Below are 26,990 nucleotides of genomic sequence, written 5' to 3'. Positions count from 1 at the left end.
CTTCATCAATCCGAGCCCTTCATCTTTTCTTGCTCTCCAAGATGAACTCCTGGCCCTTGATACTTCATGATGATGATGATGATAGCTACCTCCTGTGGTGGTTGAGCAAGATCAGAGTCAAGCCATCCCTCCAAAGATCTTCTCCTTGCTGGCCGAAATCTTCTTCAACCAATTTTGGTATAGAGAAGCCAAGATCTCATCACAAAATCTTACCATAAGTGAATGAGAATCTTAGCCACAGCATACTTTTTGTTTGCTTTTTCTTGCCATCATTGTGATGGTCTTTAGGCGTGCTTCTTCCTCTCTTCGGTATCTAGTCATGGCTTCTATGGTTTGCTAGGTAATGAACAAATAGAGAAGAAAGAGATGAGAGAGAGGAAAGAGAAATTGTGAACAATAATTAATGAAGCAAAGAAAGAGAATAAAGATGAATTGATTTTCCACTCCCTTTGCTGAGCAACGTGTAGCTTAATGATGTCCATCAAATCAAAGACCAACTCTCTCTCATATTTCCAATGTATGTATTAACTTCACTTTAATAAAATTTGAATTTCACTAGAAATGGATTCCATTGGAAGCTTGCAGCATATGTAAAAGAATGGGTTTTATCAAGTTAAAGAAATGCATTATGCCCCAACTCCTTTAGTTTCGGACCAGCCTCCTTGTTGGGCTTCAAGTATATTTTCCTGGCCTAATAACCATAACCATAATTCAGCCTCTTAATATAACATTGTTGTACAAGCTGAATGTATTTGTTAGCACGATTGGGCTTTCTAATTTTTCTTTCTTTCGGCCCAATAATAAAATTTGCAAGTAACAAAATTATTAATTAGCAAATATGAATTAGAGATCAAATCAATAATTTTGTAATTTAATTATTTTAATAATGTTTGATCATCATCAATTTAAATTGGAGTTTCCAAACTCATCAATCTCCCCCTTGATGACAAACATTAATAAAATTGAAATGGAAAGAAATTTAAGATTAGAGTAAAGAGTACTCCCTTTGAATATTTCAATTTCTCCCCCTTTTCAATTGTCACATGACTCCCCCTTAAACATATGCTATTTCACCAAGGAAAGATTTATACCTGTAACTTTAGAAATCAAGCTTAGGCAACTGTATTATTCAACATATTAATTTTTGAAATGTTGAATGCTTGATTTATGAGCAGAATTGGATGACAAACAAAACTCTTTTGTTATCATAAAAATGATTTTTCTGCTCAAACACACAAAACAATCAAAGTAAATTGCTGTTTTACTCTTGTTAAAAAATTTTCCAATCAACAAATCAGAACAAGGTAATTATGGTAAGTGATGAGCAGATAATTTATACGCTTTTTGGCATTGTTTTTAGTATGTTTTTAGTATGTTTTAGTTAGTTTTTATTATGTTTTTATTAGCTTTTAGTTAAAATTCACTTTTCTAGAATTTACTATGAGTTTGTGTGTTTTTCTGTGATTTGAGGTATTTTCTGGCTGAAATTGAGGGACCTGAGCAAAAATCTGATTCAGAGGCTGAAAAGGACTGCAGATGCTGTTGGATTCTGACCTCCCTACACTCGAAGTAAATTTTCTGGAGCTACAAAAGCCCAATTGGCGCGCTCTCAACTGCGTTGGAAAGTAGACATCCTGGGCTTTCGAGAAATGTATAATAGTCTATACTTTGCCCAAGATTTGATGGCCCAAACCAGCGTTTCAAATCAGCTCAAAACTGCCCGGCGTTAAACGCCGGAACTGGTACAAGAATGGGAGTTAAACACCCAAACTGGCACAAAAGCTGGCGTTTAACTCCAAGAAAAGTCTCTACACATGAAAGCTTCAATGCTCAGTCCAAGCACACACCAAATGGGCCCGGAAGTGGATTTTTATGTCATTTACCCATTTCTGTAAACCCTAGGCTACTAGTTCTCTACAAATAGGACCTTTTGCTAATGTATTATCATCTTTGGATCTTTGATCATCTTGAGATCTTTGAATCTTCTGATCACGTTTTGGGAGCTGGCCTCACGGTCATGCCTAGACCTTGTTCTTATATATTTTCAATGGTGGAGTTTCTACACACCATAGATTAAGGTGTGGAGCTCTGCTGTACCTCGAGTATTAATGCAATTACTATTGTTCTTCTATTCAATTCAGCTTATTTTTGTTCTAAGATATTCATTCGTACCCAAGAACATGATGAATGTGATGATTATGTGACGCTCATCATCATTCTCACTTATGAACGCGTGCCTGACAACCAATCCCGTTCTACAAGCAAACAAGGCTTGAATGTTTATCTCTTGGATTCCTTAATCAGAATCTTCGTGGTATAAGCTAGAATTGATGGCGGCATTCAAGAGAATCCGGAAGGTCTAAACCTTGTCTGTGGTCTGAGTAGGATTCAAGGATTGAATGACTGTGATGAGCTTCAAACTCCTGAAGGCTGGGCGTTAGTGACAGACGCAAAAGAATCACTGGATTCTATTCCAACCTGATTGAGAACCGACAGATGATTAGCCGTGCTGTGACAGAGCGCGTTGAACATTTTCACTGAGAGGACGAGACTGTAGCCACTGACAACAGTGATGCCCAACATACAGCTTGCCATGGAAAGGAGTACGAAGGATTGGATGAAGACAGTAGGAAAGCAGAGAGACGGAAGGGACAAAGCATCTCCATACGCTTATCTGAAGTTCTCACCAATGAATTACATAAGTATCTCTATCCTTATTTTATGTTTTATTCATATATCATCCATAACCATTTGAATCTGCCTGACTGAGATTTACAAGGTGACCATAGCTTGCTTCATACCAACAATCTCCGTGGGATCGACCCTTACTCGTGTAAGGTTTATTACTTGGACGACCCAGTGCACTTGCTGGTTAGTTGTGCGAAGTTGTGATAAAGAGTTGAGATTGCAATTGAGCGTACCATGTTGATTGCGCCATTGATGATCACAATTTCGTGCACCAAGTTTTTGGCGCCATTGCCGGGGATTGTTTGAGTTTGGACAACTGACGGTTCATCTTGTTACTTAGATTAGGTATTTTTCTTCAGAATTTTTAAGAATGAATTCTAGTGTTTCAAGGTGATGTTTTTATCATCACCAAAGCTTATTGATTCTCATCAATTTAGCTCTTGAATGTAATGTCCTGCTGAAGCTTGGCTAGCCATGTCTAATTTCTTTAGACTGAAGCTTTAGACTAACATTGCATGATTCCTGGAATTCTCATTAAGAATTTTGATATCATTGTTTTCTTTTTCACTCAATTTTCAAAAAAAAAAAAACCAAAAAAATTGCAAAATCATAAAAACTAAAAATATTTTTATGTTTCTTGTTGAGTCTAGTGTCTCATTTTAAGTTTGGTGTCAATTGCATGTTTCTATTCTTCTTGCATTTTTCAAATTCATTCATGTGTCTTAATTGATCTTCAAGTTGTTCTTGATGATTTCCTTGTTCTGATCTTTAAATTCTCTTATCTTGAGTGTTTTGTTGTTTCTCATATGCATTCTCATTTTGTTAGTGTCAACAGTATACAAACTTCTAAGTTTGGTGTCTTGCATGCATTGTTATTTGATTTTAGTTGAATTGTGATTATTCCTCATTATTAAAAATCTAAAATTTTTTTAATTTGTGTCTTTTCAAGTCAATAATACAGAGAATTGAAGATTCAGAACATACAGCAGAGGAATTACACAGAAAAAGGCTGGGCGTTCAAAACGCCCAGTGAGGAAGGAAAACTGGCGTTTAAACGCTAGCCAGGGTGCCTGGCTGGGCGTTTAACGCCCAAAAGGAGTGAGTTTTGGGGTTAAATGCCAGAATGTATACCATTCTGGGCGTTTAACGCCAGGATGGCACAAGAGGGAAGATTTTGTTTTTAACTCAATTTTTTTTTTCAAGTTTTCAAAATTTTTCAAAATCAAATCTTTTTCAAATCAAATCTTTTCAATCATATATTTTCAAAATCAATTTCTTTCTTTTTCAAAAATACTTGCTAACAATTAATGATTCGATTCAACATTTCAATTATGTTGAGAAAGGTTTAATGTTTGAATCATATCTTTTCTTTTTAGCCAAGTCATTAATTTTCAAAATCAAATCTTTTTAAATTATTTTTCAAATCATATATTCCCAATCATATCTTTTTAAAACCATAAGTTTTCAATCATATCTTTTTAAATTTCTAATTTCAAAATCTTTTTCAAAAATCACTTGATTTCTTTGCCACTCTTAGTTTTCGAAAATCAATTAGTATTTTTCAAAAAGTTTTTTTAAAATCTTTTTAATTTATTTTCAAAAATTTCTTTCCATCTTCTCACATCCTTCTAATTATGGACTAACACTCCTCCTTAATGCACAATTCGAACTCTATCCCTCTTGATAAGTTTGAATTCTTCTACCTCTTCCTTCTATTCTTCTTTTCCTCTGACACCTCAAGGAATCTCTATACTGTGACATAGAGGATTCCATATTTTCTTGTTCTCTTCTCTTTCATATGAGCAGGAGCAAAGACAAAAGCATTCTTGTTGAGGCTAACCCTGAACCTGAAGGGACCTTGAAGCGAAAGCTAAGAGAAGCTAAAGCACAACTCTCTGTAGAGGACCTAACAGAAATCTTCAAAGAAGAAGACACGGCAGCCAAAAACAACAACAATGCCAACAATGCAAGGAAGGTGCTGGGTGACTTTACTACACCTACTCCCGACTTCTATGGGAGAAGCATCTCTATCCCTGCCATTGGAGCAAACAACTTTGAGCTTAAGCCTCAATTAGTTTCTCTAATGAAACAGAATTGCAAGTTCCATGGACTTCCATTGGAAGATTCTCATCAGTTTTTAGCTGAATTCTTGCAAATCTGTGACACTGTCAAGACTAATGGGGTTGACCCTGAGGTCTACAGACTTATGCTATTCCCTTTTGCTGTAAGAGACAGAGCTAGGATATGGTTGGACTCACAACATAAAGAAAGCCTGAACTCTTGGGAAAAGCTAGTCAATGCCTTCTTGGCAAAGTTCTTTCCACCTCAAAAATTGAGTAAGCTTAGAGTGGAAGTCCAAACCTTCAGACAGAAGGAAGGTGAATCCCTCTATGAAGCTTGGGAAAGATACAAACAATTGATCAGAAAGTGTCCCTTTGACATGCTTTCTAAATAGAGCATCATAGGTATCTTCTATGATGGTCTGTCTGAACTGTCCAAGATGTCATTGGACAGCTCTGCTGGAGGATCTCTTCATCTAAAGAAGTTGCCTGTAGAAGCTCAAGAACTCATTGAAATGGTTGCAAATAACCAATTCATGTACACTTTTGAAAGGAATACTGTGAACAATGGGACGAATCAGAAGAAAGGAGTTCTTGAGATTGATACTCTGAATGCCATACTGGCTCAGAACAAAATATTGACTCAGCAAAGTCAATATGATTTCTCAAAGTCTGTCTGGAATGCAAGCTGCACCAGGCAGTGCTAAGGACGCTTTATCTGAAGAAGAAGCTTATGATCCTGAGAACCCTTCAATGGAAGAGGTGAATTACATGGGAGAACCCTATGGAAACACCTATAATCCTTCATGGAGAAATCTTCCAAATCTCTCATGGAAGGATCAACAGAGACCTCAACAAGGTTTCAACAACAATAATGGTGGAAGAAACAGGTTTGGCAATGGCAAGCCTTTTCCATCATCTTCTCAGCAACAGATAGAGAATTCTAAGCAGAGCCACTCTGACTTAACAACCATGGTCTCTGATCTAATCAAAACCACTCAAAGTTTCATGACTGAAACAAGGTCCTCCATTAGGAATTTGGAGGCACAAGTGGGACAGCTGAGCAAGAAAATTACTGAACTCCCTTCTAGTACTCTTCCAAGCAATACAGAAGAGAATCCAAAAGGAGAATGTAAGGCCATTAACATGACCCACATGGCCGAACTTGGAGAGGAGGAAGAGGCAGTGATCGCCACTGAGGAAGACCTCAATGGACGTCCACTGGCCTCCAATGAGTTCCCTAATGAGGAACCATGGGAATCTGAGGCTCATAATAAGACCATAGAGATTCCATTGGATTTACTTCTGCCATTCATGAGCTCTGATGAGTATTCTTCCTCTGAAGAGGATGAAGATGTCACTGAAGAGCAAGTTGCTAAATACCTTAGAGCAATCATGAAGCTAAATGACAAGTTATTTGGTAATGAGACTTGGGAGGATGAACCCCCTTTGCTCACCAAAGAACTGGATGACTTGACTAGGTAGAAATTACCTCAAAAGAGACAGGACCCTGGGAAGTTCTCAATACCTTGTACCATAGGCACCATGACCTTTAAGAAGGCTCTGTGTGACTTAGGGTCAAGTATAAACCTCATGCCTCTCTCTGTAATGGAGAAGCTAGGGATATTTGAGGTACAAGCTGCAAGAATCTCACTAGAGATGGCAGATAATTCAAGAAAACAAGCTTATGGACTTGTAGAGGATGTTCTGGTAAAGGTTAAAAACCAGTACATCCCTGCTGATTTCATAGTCCTAGAGACTGGAAAGTGCATGGATGAATCCATCATCCTTGGCAGACCATTCCTAGCCACAGCAAAGGCTGTGATTGATGTTGACAGAGGAGAATTGATCATTCAAGTGAATGAAGAATCCCTTGTGTTAAGGCTCAAGGATATCCCTCTGTTACCATGGAGAGGAAGCATGAAGAGCTTCTCTCAAAACAGAGTCAAACACAGCCCCCACAGTCAAACTCTAAGTTTAGTGTTGGGAGGCCACAACCAACTTCTAAGTTTGGTGTTGAACCCCCACATTCAAAATCTAAGTTTGGTGTTGGGAGGATCCAACATTGCTCTGAGTATCTGTGAGGCTCCATGAGAACCCACTGTCAAGCTACTGACATTAAAGAAGTGCTTGTTGGGATGCAACCCAATGTTATATCTATCTATTTTCCTTTGTTATTTTATGTTTTCTGTAGGTTGATGATCATGGAAAGTCACAAAATCAATTGAAAAAGCAAAAACAGAATGAAAAATAGAAAGAAAAATAGCACACCCTGAAGGAAAACCTTGCTGGTGTTTAAACGCCAGTAAAGGCAGCAAATGGGCATTTAACGCCCAATCTGGCACCATTCTGGGCGTTTAACGCCAGAAAGGGGCACCAGACTGGCGTTAAACGCCAGGAAAGGGCAAGAAGCTGGCGTTAAACACCAGAAATGGGCACCAGCCCGGCGTTTAACGCCAGAATTATCATAAAGAGCATTTTTGCTCGCCACTTGGTGCAGGGATGAATTTTCCTTGACACCTCAGGATCTGTGGATCCCACAGGATCCCCACCTACCCCACCACTCTCTCTCTTCTTCACCTATTCACCAATCAACTCAACACCTCTTCCCCAAAACCCCTCACCTATCAAATCCCACTATTCTCTTCACCACTCACATCCATCCTTCATAAAACCCCACCTACCTCACCATTCAAATTCAAACCACTTTCCCTCCCAAACCCACCCATAATGGCTGAACCATATACCCCTCTCCACTCCTATATAAACCCATCTTCACCACCTCATTTTCACACAACCTAAACACTACTTCTCTCCCTTTGGCTGAACCACAAAGCCACCTCCATCTCCTTCATTTCTTCTTCTTCTACTCTCTTCTTTCTTCTTTTGCTCGAGGACGAGCAAACCTTCTAAGTTTGGTGTAGTAAAAGCATTGCTTTTTGTTTTTCCATAACCATTTATGGCATCTAAGGCCGGAGAAACCTCTAGAAAGAGGAAATGGAAGGCAAAAGCTTCCACCTCCGAGTCTTGGGAGATGGAGAGATTCATCTCAAGGGTGCATCAAGACCACTTCTATGAAGTTGTGGCCATGAAGAAGGTGATCCCTGAGGTCCCTTTCAAACTCAAAAAGAGTGAATATCCGGAGATCCGACATGAGATTCAAAGAAGAGATTGGGAAGTTCTTACCAACCCCATTCAACAAGTCGGAATCTTAATGGTTCAAGAGTTCTATGCCAATGCATGGATCACCAAGAACCATGATCAAAGTGTGAACCCGGATCCAAAGAATTGGCTTACAATGGTTCGGGGGAAATGCTTAGATTTTAGTCCGAAAAATGTAAGGTTGGCATTCAACTTGTCCATAATGCAAGGAGATGAACACCCTTACACTAGAAGGGTCAACTTTGATCAAAGGTTGGACCAAGTTCTCATAGACATTTGTGAAGAGGGCGCTCAATGGAAGAGAGATTCAAGAGGGAAGCCGGTTTAACTGAGAAGGCATGACCTCAAACCCATGGTTAGGGGAGGGTTAGAGTTTATCCAACGCTCAATCATTCCCACTAGCAACCGGTCCGAAGTTACCATAGACTGGGCCATCATAATTCATAGCATCATGATTGGAGAGGAAGTAGAAGTTCATGAGGTTATAGCCCAAGAACTTTATAAGGTGGCGGACAAGTCCTCTACCTTGGCAAGGTTAGCCTTCCCTCATCTCATTTGTCACCTCTGTTATTCAGTTGGAGTTAACATAGATGGAGACATCCTCATTGATAAGGACAAGCCCATTGATGAGCGGATATTTTATACGCTTTTTGGGGGTAATTTCATGTAGATTTTAGTATGTTTCAGTTAGTTTTTAGTAAAATAATATTAGTTTTTAGGCAAAAATCATATTTCTGGACTTTACTATGAGTTTGTGTGTTTTTCTGTGATTTCAGGTATTTTCTGGCTGAAATTGAGGGAGCTGAGCAAAAATCTGACTTAGGCTGAAAAAGGACTGCTGATGCTGTTGGATCCTGACCTCCCTGCACTCGAAATGGATTTTCTGGAGCTACAGGAGTCCAATTGGCGCGCTCTCAACGGCGTTGGAAAGTAGATATCCAGGGCTTTCCAGCAATATATAATAGGCCATACTTTGAGCGAGGATAGACGACGTAACTTGGCGTTAAACGCCAAGTTCATGCTGCTGTCTGGAGTTAAACGCCAGAAAAACGTCATGATCCGGAGTTGAACGCCCAAAACACGTCATAACCTGAAGTTTGACGCCAAGAAAGGCCTTTGCACGTGGAAAGCTTTAGTCTCAGCCCCAGCACACACCAAGTGGGCCCCAGAAGTGGATTTCTGCACCAATTATCTTAGTTTATTCATTTTCTGTAACCCTAGGTTATTAGTTTACTATTTAAACAACTTTTACAGACATATCTTGTACCTCATGACATTTTCAGATCTGAATCACATACTTTGTGATGGCATGAGTCTCTAAACTCCATTGTTGGGGGTGAGGAGCTCTGCAGCGTCTCGATGATTTAATACAATTCCTTTGTTTTCCATTCAAACACGCTTGTTCTTATCTAAGATGTTTATTCGCGCCTAACTGTGGAGAAGGTGATGATCCGTGACACTCATCACCTTTCTCAACCCATGAACGTGTGCCTGACAACCACCTCCGTTCTACATCAGATTGAATGAATATCTCTTAGATTCCCCAACAGAATCTTCGTGGTATAAGCCGGATTGATGGCAGCATTCATGAGAATCCGGAAAGTCTAAACCTTGTCTGTGGTATTCCGAGTAGGATTCCGGGATTGAATGATTGTGACGTGCTTCAAACTTTAACCTGCTGGGCGTTAGTGACAGACGCAAAAGAGTGATTCTATTCCAGTAGGAGCGGGAACCAACCGGTGATTAGCCGTACTGTGACAGAGTGCGTGCATAGTTTTCACTGCGAGGATGGGAAGTAGCCATTGACAACGGTGACACCCTACATAGAGCTTGCCATGGAAGGAACCTGCGTGTGAGAAGAGGATTTCAAGGAAGAGTTGAAATCGGAGGACAAAGCATCTCCAAAACTCCAACATATTTCTCAGTGCTGCAAATCAAAGTAACATTGTTCCCTCTTTTATCAATTTCAGTAATTTCACTTTTAATCCAATTAATCCTATTGATATCCTGACTAAGATTAATAAAATAAATATTGATTGCTTCAAACCAATAATCTCTGTGGATTCGACCCTTACTCACGTAAGGTATTACTTGGACGACCCAGTACACTTGCTGGTTAGTTGAACGGAATTGTGCTCTGAGCAAGTAATCAGTTAGTTAAATTAGTTCTCCTTGGCACATGCCAAGGAGCCATTAATTAAAGATCACAATTTCGTCCACCACCCATCACTAAGAAAAGGATGGAGCAAACAAGAGATCCCACTCATCATAAAATCCCTGAGATGCCTCAAGGGATGCACTTTCCTCCACAAAACTATTGGGAGCAAATCAACACCTCCCTAGGAGAATTGAGTTCTAACATGTGACAACTAAGGGTGGAGCACCAAGAACATTCCATTCTCCTCCATGAAATTAGAGAAGATCAAAGAATCATGATAGAGGAGCAACAAAGGCAAGGAAGAGACATTGAGGAGCTAAAGCACTCCATAAGATCTTCAAGAGGAAGAACAAGCCATCATCACTAAGGTGGACCCGTTCTTTAATTTCCTTGTTCTTTATTTTCCTGTTTTTCGAATTTTCATGCTTATGTTTATCCATGTTTGTGTCTTATGATCATTAGTGTCTTAGTGTCTATGCCTTAAAGTTATGAATGTCCTATGAATCCATCACCTTTCTTAAATGAAAAATGTTCTTAACTGAAAAAGAGAAGAATTGCATGAATTTTGAATTTTATAACAGATTAATTATTTTGATGTGGTGGCAATACTTTGACTTCTGAATGTATGCTTGAACAGTGCATATGTCTTTTGAATTTGTTGTTCATAAATGATTGGCTCTTGAAAGAATGATGAAAAAGGAGACATGTTACTGAGGATCTGAAAAATCATAAAAATGATTCTTGAAGCAAGAAAAAGCAGTGAATACAAAAAAAATGAAAAAAAGAAAAAAAATAATAAAGTCGTGATCCAAGGCAAAAAAAGTGTGCTTAAGAACCCTGGACACCTCTAATTGGGGACTCTAGCAAAGCTGAGTCACAATCTGAAAAGGTTCACCCAGTTATGTGTCTGTGGCATGTATGTATCCGGTGGTAATACTAGAAGACAGAGTGCTTTGGGCCACGGCCAAGACTCATAAAGTAGCTGTGTTCAAGAATCATCATACTTAACTAGGAGAATCAATAACACTATCTGGATTCTGAGTTCCTATAGAAGCCAATCATTCTGAATTTCAAAGGATAGAGTGAGATGCCAAAACTGTTCAGAGGCAAAAAACTAAAAGCCCCGCTCATCTAATTAATACTGATCTTCATAGATGTTTTTGGAATTCATTGCATATTCTCTTCTTTTTATCTTATTTGATTTTCAGTTGCTTGGGGACAAGCAACAATTTAAGTTTAGTGTTGTGATGAGCGGATAATTTGTACGCTTTTTGGCATTGTTTTTAGTATGTTTTAGTTAGTTTTTATTATGTTTTTATTAATTTTTAGTTAAAATTCACTTTTCTGGACTTTACTATGAGTTTGTGTATTTTTCTGTGATTTCAGGTATTTTCTGGCTGAAATTGAGGGACCTGAGCAAAAATCTGATTCAGAGGCTAAAAAGGACTGCAGATGCTATTGGATTCTGACCTCCCTGCACTCAAAGTAGATTTTCTGGAGCTACAAAAGCCCAATTGGCACGCTCTCAACTGCGTTGGAAAGTAGACATTCTGCGCTTTCCAGCAATGTATAATAGTCCATACTTTGCCCAATATTTGATGGCCCAAACCGGCGTTCCAAATCAGCTCAAAACTGCCCGACGTTAAACGCCGGAACTGGCACAAGAATGGGAGTTAAACGCCCAAACTGGCACAAAAGCTGGTGTTTAACTCCAAGAAAAGTCTCTACACATGAAAGCTTCAATGCTCAGCCCAAGCACACACCAAGTGGGCCCGGAAGTGGATTTTTATGTCATTTACTCATTTCTGTAAACCCTAGGCTACTAGTTCTCTACAAATAGGATCTTTTACTATTGTATTATCATCTTTGGATCTTTGATCATCTTGAGATCTTTGAATCTTCTGATCACATTTTGGGGGCTGGCCTCACGGCCATGCCTAGGCCTTGTTCTTGTGTATTTTCAACGGTGGAGTTTCTACACACCATAGATTAAGGTGTGGAGCTCTGCTGTACCTCGAGTATTAATGCAATTATTATTGTTCTTCTATTCAATTCAACTTATTCTTGTTCTAAGATATTCATTCGTACCCAAGAACATGATGAATGTGATGATTATGTGACGCTCATCATCATTCTCACTTATGAACGCGTGCCTGACAACCAATCCCGTTCTACAAGCAAACAAGGCTTGAATATTTATCTCTTGGATTCCTTAATCAGAATCTTTGTGGTATAAGCTAGAATTGATGGCGGCATTCAAGAGAATCCGGAAGGTCTAAACCTTGTCTATTGTATTCTGAGTAGGATTCAAGGATTGAATGTCTGTGACAAGCTTCAAACTCCTGAAGGCTGGGCGTTAGTGACAGACGCAAAAGAATCACTGAATTCTATTCCAACCTGATTGAGAACCGACAGATGATTAGCCGTGCTGTGACAGAGCGCGTTGAACATTTTCACTGAGAGGACGGGACTGTAGCCACTGACAACAGTGATGCCCAACATAAAGCTTGCCATGGGAAGGAGTACGAAGAATTGGATGAAGACAGTAGGAAAGCAGAGAGACGGAAGGGACAAAGCATCTCCATACGCTTATCTGAAGTTCTCACCAATGAATTACATAAGTATCTCTATCCTTATTTTATGTTTTATTCATATATCATCCATAACCATTTGAATCTGCCTGACTAAGATTTACAAGGTGACCATAGCTTACTTCATACCAACAATCTCCGTAGGATCGACCCTTACTGGCGTAAGGTTTATTACTTGGACGACCCAGTGCACTTGCTGGTTAGTTGTGCGAAGTTGTGATAAAGAGTTGAGATTGCAATTGAGCGTACCATGTTGATGGCGCCATTGATGATCACAATTTCGTGCACCAGTAAGGAAAATATTTTAATCACGGCAATATCATTTCAGACATAGCAACTTTCAAGATTTATTTTCACAATAATGCTTTAAAGAAACTGCCAAAAATAATTCAAAACAGCAAACATTTATCAAGGTAAATCACATAAATCAAGTGCATCATGAACACAGCAAACATTTTACCAAGATAAATCAATCCCAAACATCAACCAGTAGCAACAAACTATTGAAACTTGAAACAAGGAAGATCATGAATTCTCAAAAGAATTTCATCCCCTGTTTTGTTAATTTCAATTTTCAGCCAATTTCTTCCCCTTTTGGCATCAAGGGGCACTTGCAAAGAATTGTCATGGGAAACAAAATATCCAAAATATGTCCAAAATATCAAGAGTGTAGCACAGATCCATAGGTTCAGCAGTATCTAAACAGACAAATACAGTATCAAATTGAGCCTAAACATGCCAATATCGAAGTACTAAAAGAAACAGATTAATCATCAGATAAGTGAAGATCAGAATCCTCAGCCCCTTCCTCACTAGCAGCTCCCAGATCATCCTCTAGACTTTCCAACATCAAAATGACCCTGTCCTTGCATCTCATTCAAGCTCTTTCATTCTCATAGGCTAGCTTGCGTGCCGCCTTATGGGATTGGACCATGAGCTCTGACATATTTGAAAATTCTGTGAGAATTTCTTTGATAGACTCGGTTACTTTAAAAGACTTAGGCCAACTTTCATATTCACTATCTGAAGCCACAGATTTCTTGCTCTTGGTTCCTTTAGCAGCTCCACCTCCTTTGATCATAGACACTTTATTTTCTACACCCTCATTCAGAAGATCAATTTTAAAATATTCAAAAATACTTGTTAAAAATATTCCATAGGGCAGATTCGCCTTTTTGGTGCTTTTAACTAACTCCCACATGTGTCTGATCATGAGATAACCAAAAGATATAGGAGTAGATGTAACAAGTGCAAATATGATGAGAGAGTCAGAGAATGGTACTCTATTATGGGAGCCGCTTTGAGGAGTCAAGATGTGGGTGATAATCCTGTGAAGCAGAGAGTTGGTGGAATTGAGGGCTTTGTGGGTAGGAATAGTGCCATCCAACCCAGAGAGATTCTCACAAATATGTTGAAGAACAACCTTATAGGTGACACCGACTTGTGAATCCCACTTTTCGGCTATATATGCTCTCAGCCCTTCCTCTTTGTAGCCCAGAGTCGTCCCAATGATTCCAGTATCAAGAGTGATGTGAACCCTCTTCACATATGAATGGATAGTGCCATCAATCAGTCGCATGTTGGCATAGAACTTATAAACTAAACCGGGGTAAACCGGTTTCTGGATGTGGAGCAATGGAGTCCATTGGAGAAGTTCAAAAAGAGGAGAAACATTTATCCCTTTGTTGGTGAGTGAGTCGAGATTGATGAGATAGGTGGCACAGAGATGACGTTTTTCCAGAACCTCCTCGTGAAATTCATAAGAAGCACATGAGTTGAACCTAGCCAGATCATAGTGAGAGTGTGGTTTGTTGAATTTGTTCTTGAAATCCAAGGACTCCAGGTTTGCTGGTTCCTTGGTGTTGTGCAGCGCGAATCCTTTGGTTTTCTGAGTACTCCTTCCAAGTGTGGCTTTCTTAGGTGGAGATGGTGGTGGTGATAGAATCTGTGAGGTGTGTGATTCTTCCTCTTCTTCTTCAATGCTTGGTTCCTTGTTCTTTCCACTTTTCCTCTTTCCAGAGGATTTCTGGGCAATCACTTTGTGCCTCATGGACTCGGGTTGCTTGGTAGGAGGTAAGGGATAGGATGATGAAGTTGAATGAATGTGTATGTGAGTGTAAGTTTGAGGTGTGGTAGGTTTTTGGGAGAATAGAAGCCGTTCACTCTTCCTTGGTGCGGTTTTCTTTTTCATGATAATGAAAATGGAGAAGTGGAGAGGGAGAAGATGAAGAGAACTGAATTGAGTGAGGAAAAGAGGGGGTTAAGGGCGCATTAAATGTGGATTGGAGAGAGAATTTGAGGGAGTTAAATGATCATTGATGGGCGGTTATTAACCAGGGAAGTTTCTCCTTTATTTGAAATAAACTGAAAAGTGGTTTCTTATAATCAAGGAATTAGATGAAAGAGAAAGATTTGATTTGACAATAACCTCTTCCAATAAGATTTGATGAGATAACAAAAAGATATTGTGATTTACATAGAGAAACTAACAAAACGGTCAGGTTAGGGTTAAGGAAATTGGTGGGGCCCATAAGGATTTATTTCTGTTCTGTCTCCCCCTTGATCATAGCACTCTCAACACAACCTGATTTTTTATCTCCTCCATTCTTACGAGACAAAACTGAGCAGAGTTAGAAATTTTCACAAGTTATCAATGAAACTTAAATCAATCATTCCCAAGCTTTTTCTTAAAGAGCAGAATCTGTCTTCACAGAGGGGTCTTGTAAAAATGTCAGCAAGTTGGTCTTCAGATTTTACACATTGAATATCAATAGTACCCTTTTGCACATGTTCTCTAATGAAATGATACTTAATTTCAACGTGCTTGGTTCTTGAGTGCAGAACAGGATTTTTTGAAATGTTTATAGCACTCATATTATCACAAAATAAGGATATACTATTGATCTTTAATTTGTAATATTCCAACTGCGTTTTTAACTAAATTAATTGAGAACAGCATGCAGATGTAGAAATATATTCAACTTCAGCTGTGGATAGGGCCACAGTTGCTTGTTTTTTGCTTGACCACATGTTGAGTGATCTCCCAAGAAAGCAACACATGCCAGATGTGCTCCTTCTATCCACCCTATCTCCCGCATAATCTGCATCACAAAATCCTACTGCACAAAAGTCATCAGTTTTAGGATACCACAAGCCATAATCACTAGTTCCCTTAATGTATCTAATGATGCGCTTAACAGCTGAAAGATGGAATTCTTTTGGGTGAGATTGAAACCTTGAGCGTACACCCACACTTTGAACAATATCCGGTCTAGAGGAGGTAAGATACATGAGTAAACTAATCATTCCTCTATACCTTGTTTCATCCACATCTTTTCCATTATCATCCTTTTCAAGTTTACTGTTAGGATGCATTGGTGTTCCCATTGGTTTAGAATTTTCTAGCCCAAATTTCTTTATTAGTTCTAGTGCATACTTTCCTTGGTGAATAAATATACCACTAGGAGTTTGTTTAATTTGGAGGCCAAGAAAGAAAATTAGCTCTCCCATTAACTCATTTTAAACTCACTAGTCATGAATTTTCCAAACTCTTCACACAAGGACTCATTGGCCGATCCAAACAAAATATCATCCACATAAACTTGAACTAGGAAAATATAATCATTAGATGCTTTAATAAATAAAGTAGTATCCGTGGTACCCCTTTGAAATTAATTTTCTAACAAGAAGGCACTAAGCCTTTCATACCAAGCTCTTGGAGCTTGTCTAAGACCATAAAGAGCCTTAGAGAGTTTAAAAATATGGTTTGGAAATTCTTTATCTTCAAAACCGGGGGGTTGTGCCACAAACACTTCTCTATCAATAAAGCCATTAAGGAAAGCACATTTTATATCCATTTGAAATATTTTAAAACCCTTATGGGCAGCATAGGTAAGAAGCAACCTAATTGCTTCCATTCTAGCTACCGGAGCAAAAGACTCATCAAAATCTGTACCCTCTTCTTGATCGTAACCTTGGGCCACTAATCTAGCCTTGTTACGAACAACCTATCCATCCTCACCAAGTTTATTTTTAAAAAATTACTTAGTACCCGTTATCTTCTTACCATCTGGATGAGGTACTAGTGTCCAAACCTCATTCTTGTCGAATTGAGCAAGCTCTTCTTGCATGGCTTTGACCCATGATGGATCCTCAAGAGCTTGTTTCACATTGTTGGGCTCTATTTGTGATAAGAGTGCAAGATTGCTTGGTTCGGATTGCCTTTTGGTTGAGGATCTTGTTGTTACACCTTGAGAGGGATCACCAATGATAAAGTCATGAGGATAACCCCTCATGGACTTCCATTCTCTAGGCTTCCAGAGTGGTGTTGAACTTTGATGAGCTTCTGTGGGTCTCACTATTTCAGTTTCTCATGCTGGCTCAGGAGATAAAATGGAAATATCTCCTTCAATCTGACGAGACAAAACTGGGCTGGCAGATTTTTCATTTTGAGCAGACTTGGGATTTTCATTGGTTTCCTTGACAACTTCTTCACAATATGTGTCATCATCTATCACAGTACTGGAGATTGAATTAGAATCACAAAAGGTCACATGTATGGATTCCTCTATGGTCTTATGTTCTTTGAGATAAATCTTATATGCCTTGCTAGTAGTGGAATATCCAACAAACATTTCCTCATATGATTTTGGATCAAATTTACCAATATTTTCTTTGTTGTTTAGCACAAAATATTTGCATCCAAAAACATGAAAATACTTAAGATTTGGAGGAGTTCCTTTCCATAGCTCATAAGGAGTTTTCTTTAACCCTTTTCTAATAATGGTCCTATTTAAAATGTAGCATGCTGTATTTATAGCTTCAGCCCATAGGAATTTTGGAACCTTATTTTCACATAACATAGCCCTAGTAATCTCTTGAAGGCTTCTATTCCTTCTTTCAACAACCCCATTTTGTTGAGGTGTTATAGGGCATGAAAAATTATGAGCAATTCCAAAGTCATCACAGAATTTTTCAAAGTCTTGGTTTTCAAATTCCTTTCCGTGATCACTTCTCAAATGGGCCACTTTTAAATCTTTTTCATTTTGAATTTTCTTGCAAAGGGTTGAGAAAGCATGAAAAGCATCATTTTTATGAGTGAGAAAAAGTACCCAAACAAATCTAGAGTAATCATCCACCACCATTAGACCATAGTATTTACCTCCTAAACTTTGAGGCTTGTTGGACTAAAAAGATCAATGTGTAACATCTCTAATGGCCTTTTGGTTGAAATTCCATCTTTTGGTTTAAAAGAAGATTTTACTTGTTTTCCTAATTGACAAGCATCACAAGTAAGATCCTTATCAAATTTGATATTTGGAATTCCTCTCACCAAATTTTTCTTGACTAGCTTAGAAATTTGGTACATGCTAGCATGACCCAACTTTCTATGCCATATCCATTTTTTAGATTCAAGAGAAGTAAAACATGTTACATTTTGTTCTTTCAAGTCCTCAAGAGTCAATCTATACACATTATTGCATTTTTTAGCCTCAAATAAAATATCTCCAGTTTTTTTACAAACAACTAAACACACAAACTTTCTAAAAATAACTTCAAAGCCTAGATCACACAATTGGATTACACTAAGTAAATTATGTTTCAAACCATTTACAAGAAGAACATCATTTATACAAGATGACAAGCTTTTACCGACTTTTCCAATGACCACTATCTTTCCTTTTCCATCATCACCGAAAGTGACAAGTCCTCCATCATACTCATCAAGCTTTATGAAGAAGGTTGTCTTTCTGGTCATGTGCCTAGAGCATCCGCTGTCCATGTACCACATATTTTCCTTCCGTTTGGATGCTAGGTACACCTACAAAACAAGCTCAAGTGACCTTAGGTATCCAAATCTTCTTGCATCCTTTCACGTTAAACCATCTCTTATGTCCTAATCCATTATAATAAAAAAACAACTTTGTAAACTTTATCACCAATCATCCTTTCACTAAAAAAATATTGAATGGGAAAGTGACTATTTCGGTAGCATAGTCGACAAAACCTTGGAGTTGCTGTTTTGTTAAAGTAGGTTGGGTTTTGAAACCTTGTATCATTAGAAGATGAAGCAATATTTCCAAAACAAGGTTTTTCAACAGATTTGAAAGTCTTTTGAAACCCCAAGCCAGCTTTATCGAAAAGTGGTTTTTGACTAGTCAAAATTTGATTTAAATTTTCAGAACTTTGAGTGAACTTGGCTAGGTCATTTTCAAGGTTTTTGATCTTTTTCAGCAACTCTTCATTCTCTTTAAAACAATTTACATATGCAACAACAGAATGGTTACTTTCACAGCTTTTAAGTTGAGCTTTTAACTGCTTATTTTCTTCAACAAGTTCAGTAGTAGTTTCGGCCTCCCTTAGCTTTTCCTTGAGAAAATCATTTTCAGCTTTAAGGATGGTGATTTGTTGTTCAAGATCTTGGTTATCAAGCAAAAAATATCCTATTTTTTTAGAAAGGTGGTCTATCATAAGATGAAGATCTTCAGTGTTTGGATTATGAAAGACTACTTGTTCAATGTTATCTGCCATGAGACATGGTTGTGACTTGGTCTCAAATTCTTCATCACTGTCTGAGTCATTTTCCAAGTCCTCCCATGATGCCATCAGCCCCTTTTTCTTTCTTCCTTTTGGTTTCTCTTCTTTCTTCAACGTAGGGCAATCTGACTTGAAATGCCCAGTTTCTTTATAGTTGTAGCATGTAACCTTGCTGAGATCCTTTCTTTTTTGAATCTTTTTTCAAATAAGTATTTTCAAAAGCAAGTAAGTTTCCTCTTAAATCATCATATGTCATAGAATCTAAACTACTTCTCTCAGAAATGATTAAAGCTTTTGTTTCCCATTCTTTTGTAAGGCATCTTAGACCTCTCCTCACAAGCACAAAATTAGAATGTGTTATTCCCATAGCATCCAAGCCAACAATGATGATGTTGAACCGTTCGAACAGTTCATCAATAGATTCTCCTTCTTTCATTGCAAACATTTTATACTCTCTGTTCTACATGTCTATCCAGGTTTTCTTCACTATTGTGGTTCTTTCATGGGTGATTTGAAGTTTGTCCCAGATTTTCTTTGCTGTTGTGCATCGTGATACCCGTTGGTATTTCTCGAAGCTAATAGCACAGTTAAGTAAGTTGACAGCCTTGGCATTAAGTTCCACCTTCTTTCTGTCTTCTTCGGTCCAGCTTACTCCGGGTTTAAGAGAGGCTACTCCTTCAGCACTTGTGGTGGTTGGGAATTGAGGACCTTCTAGGATAATCTTCCACAGTCTGTAATCCCTTGCTTGTACAAAGATCTTCAGTCTCTCCTTCTAATAGGTATAGTTTTTCCCATTGAAAAGATGAGGTCTATTACTTGACTATCCTTCTGTAAGGTTATAGGACACCAGATTTGAGCCACTGCTTTCTGCCATCTAGATCTTTTCTCCAAGCTGCAAAGCTTGATCTCTTTGAGACCAAGCTCTAATACCAATTGATGGTTTCAGTGGCTAAGAGAAGGGGGGTTGAATCTTAGCCCCTTTTCACTTCAGAACACTTGCTTGTCCTTGAAACAACTTTGGGAGATTTTTGTCTCGTCCCTATCTACGAGACTTTTCTTTTTGTCTCATCACTTAGCACAAGATATTTTTCGGTTTTATCTCCTGTGCAACAGAAACAGAAAATGGAGTAGAAGAATAGGAAAATAACACCCAGATATATCCTGGTTCAGCTGCTAAGTGCAGTACAACCTACATCTAGTCTCCACCACAACAATGATGGAATTTCACTATAATCATTTTTGATTACATACACCAATTCTCCCTAGGAACTACCTTTTCTATCTGGGACAAGCCCAGAATTCTAAACCCAATCCTGAACTTGACTTGGTCACTGCCAAGCTTTTAACTGTAAAGTGCTAACCCAACTTACAAGGGAATTCCCACAGAACCATGAAACACAACACAGATGTACAAAGGAACTCTAAGGACATCTATGACTTTTTCTTTTAATTTTGCACTCTCTACCTTTTTCTGCTCTATGGCTTTTTCATACAAACATCACTGTTTGTCTTTTTTTCATGAGACTCAAGACAGACAAAATTAAATGAAAAATACAAAACAGAATACATTGAAGGAGAAGAAAATCTGTTAACTCAGGTAGCTCTGAGAACTCTGTGCCTTGCACTCTTACACTTTCTCCTTGAATCAAACCCTGACTGTTCACCCTTACTTATAGGGAGAAGCCTTCAAGGTTGAAACCAAACAAACCAAGCTAAACTTCTTCTTCTTTAAGACAGAACCGGTTCGGCCAGAGAGAGAAGAGATAACCCATGCAAAACCCAACATGCAATTACCTCTAGTCTTTTCATGGTCACCAATCTTCATCAATCCGAGCCCTTCATCTTTTTTTGCTCTCCAAGATGAACTCCTGGCCCTTGATTCTTCATGATGATGATAGCTTCATCTGCTTCTATCACTGCCTCTTCCATCACGTAGCCACTGTAGCTACCTCCTGTAGTGGTTGAGCAAGATCAGAGTCAAGCCATCCCTCCAAAGATCTTTTTTTTTGCTGGCCGAAATCTTCTTCAACCAATTTTGGTATGAAAAAGCCAAGATCTCATCACAAAATCATACCATAAGTGAATGAGAATCTTAGCCACAGCATACTTTTTGTTTGTTTTTTCTTGCCATCATTGTGATGGTCTTTAAGCGTGCTTCTTCCTCTCTTCGGTGTCTAGTCATGGCTTCCATGGTTTGCTGGGTAATTGGTGGACGAAATTGTGATCACTACAACTTCGCACAACTAACCAGCAAGTGTACTGGGTCGTCCAAGTAATAAACCTTACGCGAGTAAGGGTCGATCCCACAGAGATTGTTGGTATGAAGCAAGCTATGGTCACTTTGTAAATCTTAGTCAGGCAAACTCAAATGGTTATGAATGATGAATAAAACATAAAGATAAAGATAGAGATACTTATGTATTTCATTGGTGGGAATTTCAGATAAGCGTATGAAGATGCTTGGTCCCTTCCATCTCTCTGCTTTCCTACTGTCTTCATCCAATCCTTCTTACTCCTTTCCATGCAAAGCTGTATGCAAGGGTTTCACCGTTGTCAGTGGCTACCTCCCATCCTCTCAGTGGAAATGTTCAACGCACCCTGTCACGGCACGGCTATCCAGCTGTCGGTTCTCGATCATGTTGGAATAGAATTTAGTGATTCTTTTGCGTCTGTCACTAACGCCCCACAATCGCGAGTTTGAAGCTCGTCACAGTCATTCAATCATTGAAACCTACTCAGAATACCATAGACAAGGTTTAGACCTTCCGGATTCTCTTGAATGCCGCCATCAGTTCTAGCTTATACCACGAAGATTCCGGTTAAAGAATCCAAGAGATATCCACCCAATCTAAGGTAGAACGGAGGTGGTTGTCAGGTACACGTTCATAGGTGAGAATGATGATGAGTGTCACGGATCATCACATTCATCAAGTTGAAGAACAAGTGATATCTTAGAACAAGAACAAGCGGAATTGAATAGAAGAACAATAGTAATTGCATTAATACTCGAGGTACAGCAGAGCTCCACACCTTAATCTATGGTGTGTAGAAACTCCACCGTTGAAAATACATAAGAACAAGGTCTAAGCATGACCGAATGGCCAGCCTCCCAAAGAGGGTTCAATCATAAAAACATGATCAAAAGATGAAAATACAATAGTAAAAGGTCCTATATATAGAGAACTAGTAGCCTAGGGTTTACAGAGATGAGTAAATGACATAAAAATCCACTTCCGGACCCACTTGGTGTGTGCTTGGGCTGAGCATTGATGCATTTTCGTGTAGAGACTTCTCTTGGAGTTAAACGCCAGCATTGGTGCCAGTTTGGGCGTTTAACTCCCATCCTTGTGCCAGTTCCGGCGTTTAACGCTGGGAATTCTAATGGTGACTTTGAACGCCGGTTTGGGCCATCAAATCTTGGGCAAAGCATGAACTATCATATATTGCTGGAAAGCCCAGGATGTCTACTTTCCAACGCCGTTGAGAGCGCGCCAATTGGGCTTCTGTAGCTCTAGAAAATCCACTTCGAGTGCAGGGAGGTCAGAATCCAACAGCATCTGCAGTCCTTTTTAGTCTCTGAATCAGATTTTTGCTCAGGTCCCTCAATTTCAGCCAGAAAATACCTGAAATCACAGAAAAACACACAAACTCATAGTAAAGTCCAGAAAAGTGAATTTTAACTAAAAACTAATAAAAATATACTAAAAACTAACTAGATCATACTAAAAACATACTAAAAACAATGCCAAAAAGCGTACAAATTATCCGCTCATCACAACACCAAACTTAAATTGTTGCTTGTCCTCAAGCAACTGAAAATCAAATAAGATAAAAAGAAGAGAATATGTAATGAATTCCAAAAACATCTATGAAGATCAGTATTAATTAGATGAGCGGGGCTTTTAGCTTTTTGCCTCTGAACAGTTTTGGCATCTCACTCTATCCTTTGAAATTCAGAATGATTGGCTTCTTTAGGAACTTAGAATCCAGATAGTGTTATTGATTCTCCTAGTTAAGTATGATGATTCTTGAACACAGCTACTTATTGAGTCTTGGCCGTGGCCCAAAGCACTCTGTCTTCCAGTATTACCACCGGATACATACATGCCACAGACACATAATTGGGTGAACCTTTTCAGATTGTGACTCAGCTTTACTAGAGTCCCCAATTAGAGGTGTCCAGGGTTCTTAAGCACACTCTTTTTGCCTTGGATCACAACTTTATTTCTTTCTTTTTCTCTCTTTTTTTTCGTTTTCTTTTCTCCCCTTTTTTTTCGTTTTTTTCCTTCCCTTTTTCTCTTTTTTTTTTGTGTTCACTGCTTTTTCTTGCTTCAAGAATCATTTTTATGATTTTTCAGATCCTCAGTAACATGTCTCCTTTTTCATCATTCTTTCAAGAGCCAACATTCATGAACCACAAATTCAAAAGACATATGCACTGTTTAAGCATACATTCAGAAAACAAAAATATTGCCACCACATCAAAATAATTAAACTGTTATAAAATTCAAAATTCATGCAATTCTTCTCTTTTTTCAATTAAGAACATTTTTCATTTAAGAGAGGTGATGGATTCATAGGACATTCATAACTTTAAGGCATAGACACTAAGATACTAATGATCACAAGACACAAACATAGATAAACATAAGCATAATTTTCGAAAAAAAAAACAGAAAATAAAGAACAAGGAAATTAAAGAACGGGTCCACCTTAGTGATGGCGGCTTGTTCTTCCTCTTGAAGATCCTATGGAGTTCTTGAGCTCCTCAATGCCTCTTCCTTGTCTTTGTTGCTCCTCTCTCATGATTCTTTGATCTTCTCTTATTTCATGGAGGAGGATGGAATGTTCTTGGTGCTCCACCCTTAGTTGTCCCATGTTGGAACTCAATTCTCCTAGGGAGGTGTTTAGTTGCTCCCAATAGTTTTGTGGAGGAAAGTGCATCCCTTGAGGCATCTCAAGGATTTGATGATGAGAGGGGTCTCTTGTTTGCTCCATCCTTTTCTTAGTGATGGGCTTGTCCTCATCAATGGGGATGTCTCCCTCTATGTCAACTCCAACTGAATAACAGAGGTGACAAATGAGATGAGGGAAAGCTAACCTTGCCAAGGTAGAGGACTTGTCCGCCACCTTATAGAGTTCTTGGGATATAACCTCATGAATTTCTATTTCTTCTCCAATCATGATGCTATGAATCATGATAGCCCGGCCTATAGTAACTTCGGACCGGTTGCTAGTTGGAATGATTGAGCGTTGGATAAACTCCAACCATCCTCTAGCCACGGGTTTGAGATCATGCCTTCTCAATTGAACCGGCTTTCCTCTTGAATCTCTCTTCCATTGGGCGCCCTCTTCACAAATGCATGTGAGGACTTGGTCCAACCTTTGATCAAAGTTGACCCTTCTAGTGTATGGATGTTCATCTCCTTGCATCATGGGCAAGTTGAATGCCAACCTTACATTTTCCGGACTAAAATCCAAGTATTTCCCCCGAACCATTGTAAGCCAATTCTTTGGGTCCGGGTTCACACTTTGATCATGGTTCTTGGTGATCCATGCATTGGCATAGAACTCTTGAACCATTAAGATTCCGACTTGTTGAATGGGGTTGGTAAGAACTTTCCAACATCTTCTTCGGATCTCATGTTGGATCTCTGGATATTCACTCTTTTTGAGTTTAAAGGGGACCTCGGGGATCACCTTCTTCAAGGCCACAACTTCATAGAAGTGGTCTTGATGCACCCTTGAGATGAATCTCTCCATCTCCCATGACTCAGAGGTGGAAGCTTTTGCCTTCCCTTTCCTCTTTCTAGAGGTTTCTCCAGCCTTGGATGCCATAAATGGTTATGGAAAAACAAAAAGCAATGCTTTTACCACACCAAACTTAAAAGGTTTGCTCATCCTCGAGCAAAAGAAGAAAGAAGAGAGTAGAAGAAGAAGAAATGAAGGGAAAGGGAATGGCTTTGTGGTTCGGCCAAAAGGGGGAGAAGTAGTGTTTAGGTTGTGTGAAAATGAAAGAGTGAAGATGGGTTTATATAGGGGTGGGGGGAGGGGTAGGGTTCGGTTATGGGAGGGATTATTTGGGAGGGAAAGTGTTTTGAATTTGAATGGTGAGGTATGTGGGGTTTTATGAAGGATGGATGTGAGTGGTGAAGAGAAAGATGGGATTTGATAGGTGAAGGGTTTTTGGGGAAGAGGTGTTGAGGTGATTGGTGAATGGGTGAAGAAGAGAGAGAGTGGTGGGGTAGGTGGGGATCCTGTGGGGTCCACAGATCCTGAGGTGTCAAGGAAAAGTCATCCCTGCACCAAGTGGCGAGCAAAATTGCTCTTTGTGCCAATTCTGGCGTTAAATGCCGGGCTGGTGCCCATTTCTGGCGTTTAACGCCAAGTTCTTGCCCATTTCTGGCGTTTAACGCCAGTTTGGTGCCCCTTTCTGGCGTTAAACGCCCAGAATGGTGCCAGACTGGGCGTTAAACGCCCATCTACTAGCCTTACTGGCGTTTAAACGCCAGCAAGATCTTCCTCCAGGGTGTGCTATTTTTCTTTCTGTTTTTCATTCTGTTTTTGCTTTTTCAATTGATTTTGTGACTTCTCATGATCATCAACCTACAGAAAACATAAAATAACAAAGGAAAATAGATAAAATATAACATTGGGTTGCCTCCCAACAAGCGCTTCTTTAATGTCAGTAGCTTGACAGAGGGCTCTCATGGAGCCTCACAGATGCTCAGAGCAATGTTGGAACCTCCCAACACCAAACTTAGAGTTTGAATGTGGGGGTTCAACACCAAACTTAGAAGTTGGTTGTGGCCTCCCAACACCAAACTTAGAGTTTGACTGTGGGGGCTCTGTTTGGCTCTGTTTTGAGAGAAGCTCTTCATGCTTCCTCTCCATGGTGATAGAGGGATATCCTTGAGCCTTGAACACAAAGGATTCTTCATTCACTTGAATGATCAATTCTCCTCTATCAACATCAATCACAGCCTTTGCTGTGGCTAGGAAGGGTCTGCCAAGGATGATGGATTCATCCATGCACTTCCCAGTCGCTAGGACTATGAAATCAGCAGGGATGTAATGGTCTTCAACTTTTACCAGAACATCCTCTACAAGTCCATAAGCTTGTTTTCTGGAGTTGTCTGCCATCTCTAGTGAGATTTTTGCAGCTTGCACCTCAAAGATCCTTAGCTTCTCCATTACAGAGAGAGGCATGAGGTTTACACTTGACCCTAAGTCACACAAGGCCTTCTTGAAGGTCATGGTGCCTATGGCACAAGGTATTGAGAACTTCCCAGGATCTTGTCTCTTTTGAGGTAATTTCTGCCTAGACAAGTCATCCAGTTCTTTGGTGAGCAAAGGGGGTTCATCCTCCCAAGTCTCATTTCCAAATAACTTGTCATTTAGCTTCATGATTGCTCCAAGGTATTTAGCAACTTGCTCTTTAGTGACATACTCATCCTCTTCAGAGGAAGAATACTCATCAGAGCTCATGAATGGCAGAAGTGAGTCCAATGGAATCTCTATGGTCTCATTTTGAGCCTCAAATTCCCATGGTTCCTCATTGGGGAACTCATTGGAGGCCAGTGGAAGTCCATTGAGGTCTTCCTCAGTGGCATTCACTGCCTCTTCCTCCTCTCCTAATTCGGCCATGTTGATGGCTTTGCACTCTCCTTTTGGATTTTCTTCTGTATTGCTTGGAAGAGTACTAGGAGGGAGTTCAGTAATTTTCTTGCTCAGCTGACCCACTTGTCCCTCCAAGTTTCTAATGGATGACCTTGTTTCAGTCATGAAACTTTG

At 39.3% G+C, this 26,990-nt stretch overlaps 1 non-coding gene across 1 annotated transcript; it reads right to left on the bottom strand.

Moving 5' to 3' along the window:
* Positions 1-5,026: 5,026 nt before the first annotated feature.
* On the bottom strand, positions 5,027-5,134 carry LOC112718785 (small nucleolar RNA R71). Its single transcript, XR_003161112.1, has one exon. It is a non-coding gene; the product is annotated as a small nucleolar RNA R71 (small nucleolar RNA).
* Positions 5,135-26,990: the final 21,856 nt, after the last annotated feature.

Source organism: Arachis hypogaea, chromosome 10 (assembly GCF_003086295.3).
Source record: "Arachis hypogaea cultivar Tifrunner chromosome 10, arahy.Tifrunner.gnm2.J5K5, whole genome shotgun sequence".
Taxonomy (NCBI): domain Eukaryota; kingdom Viridiplantae; phylum Streptophyta; class Magnoliopsida; order Fabales; family Fabaceae; genus Arachis; species Arachis hypogaea.
The sequence above is the reverse complement of the archived record's forward strand: the minus strand, read 5'-3'. Positions and strand labels throughout refer to the sequence as shown.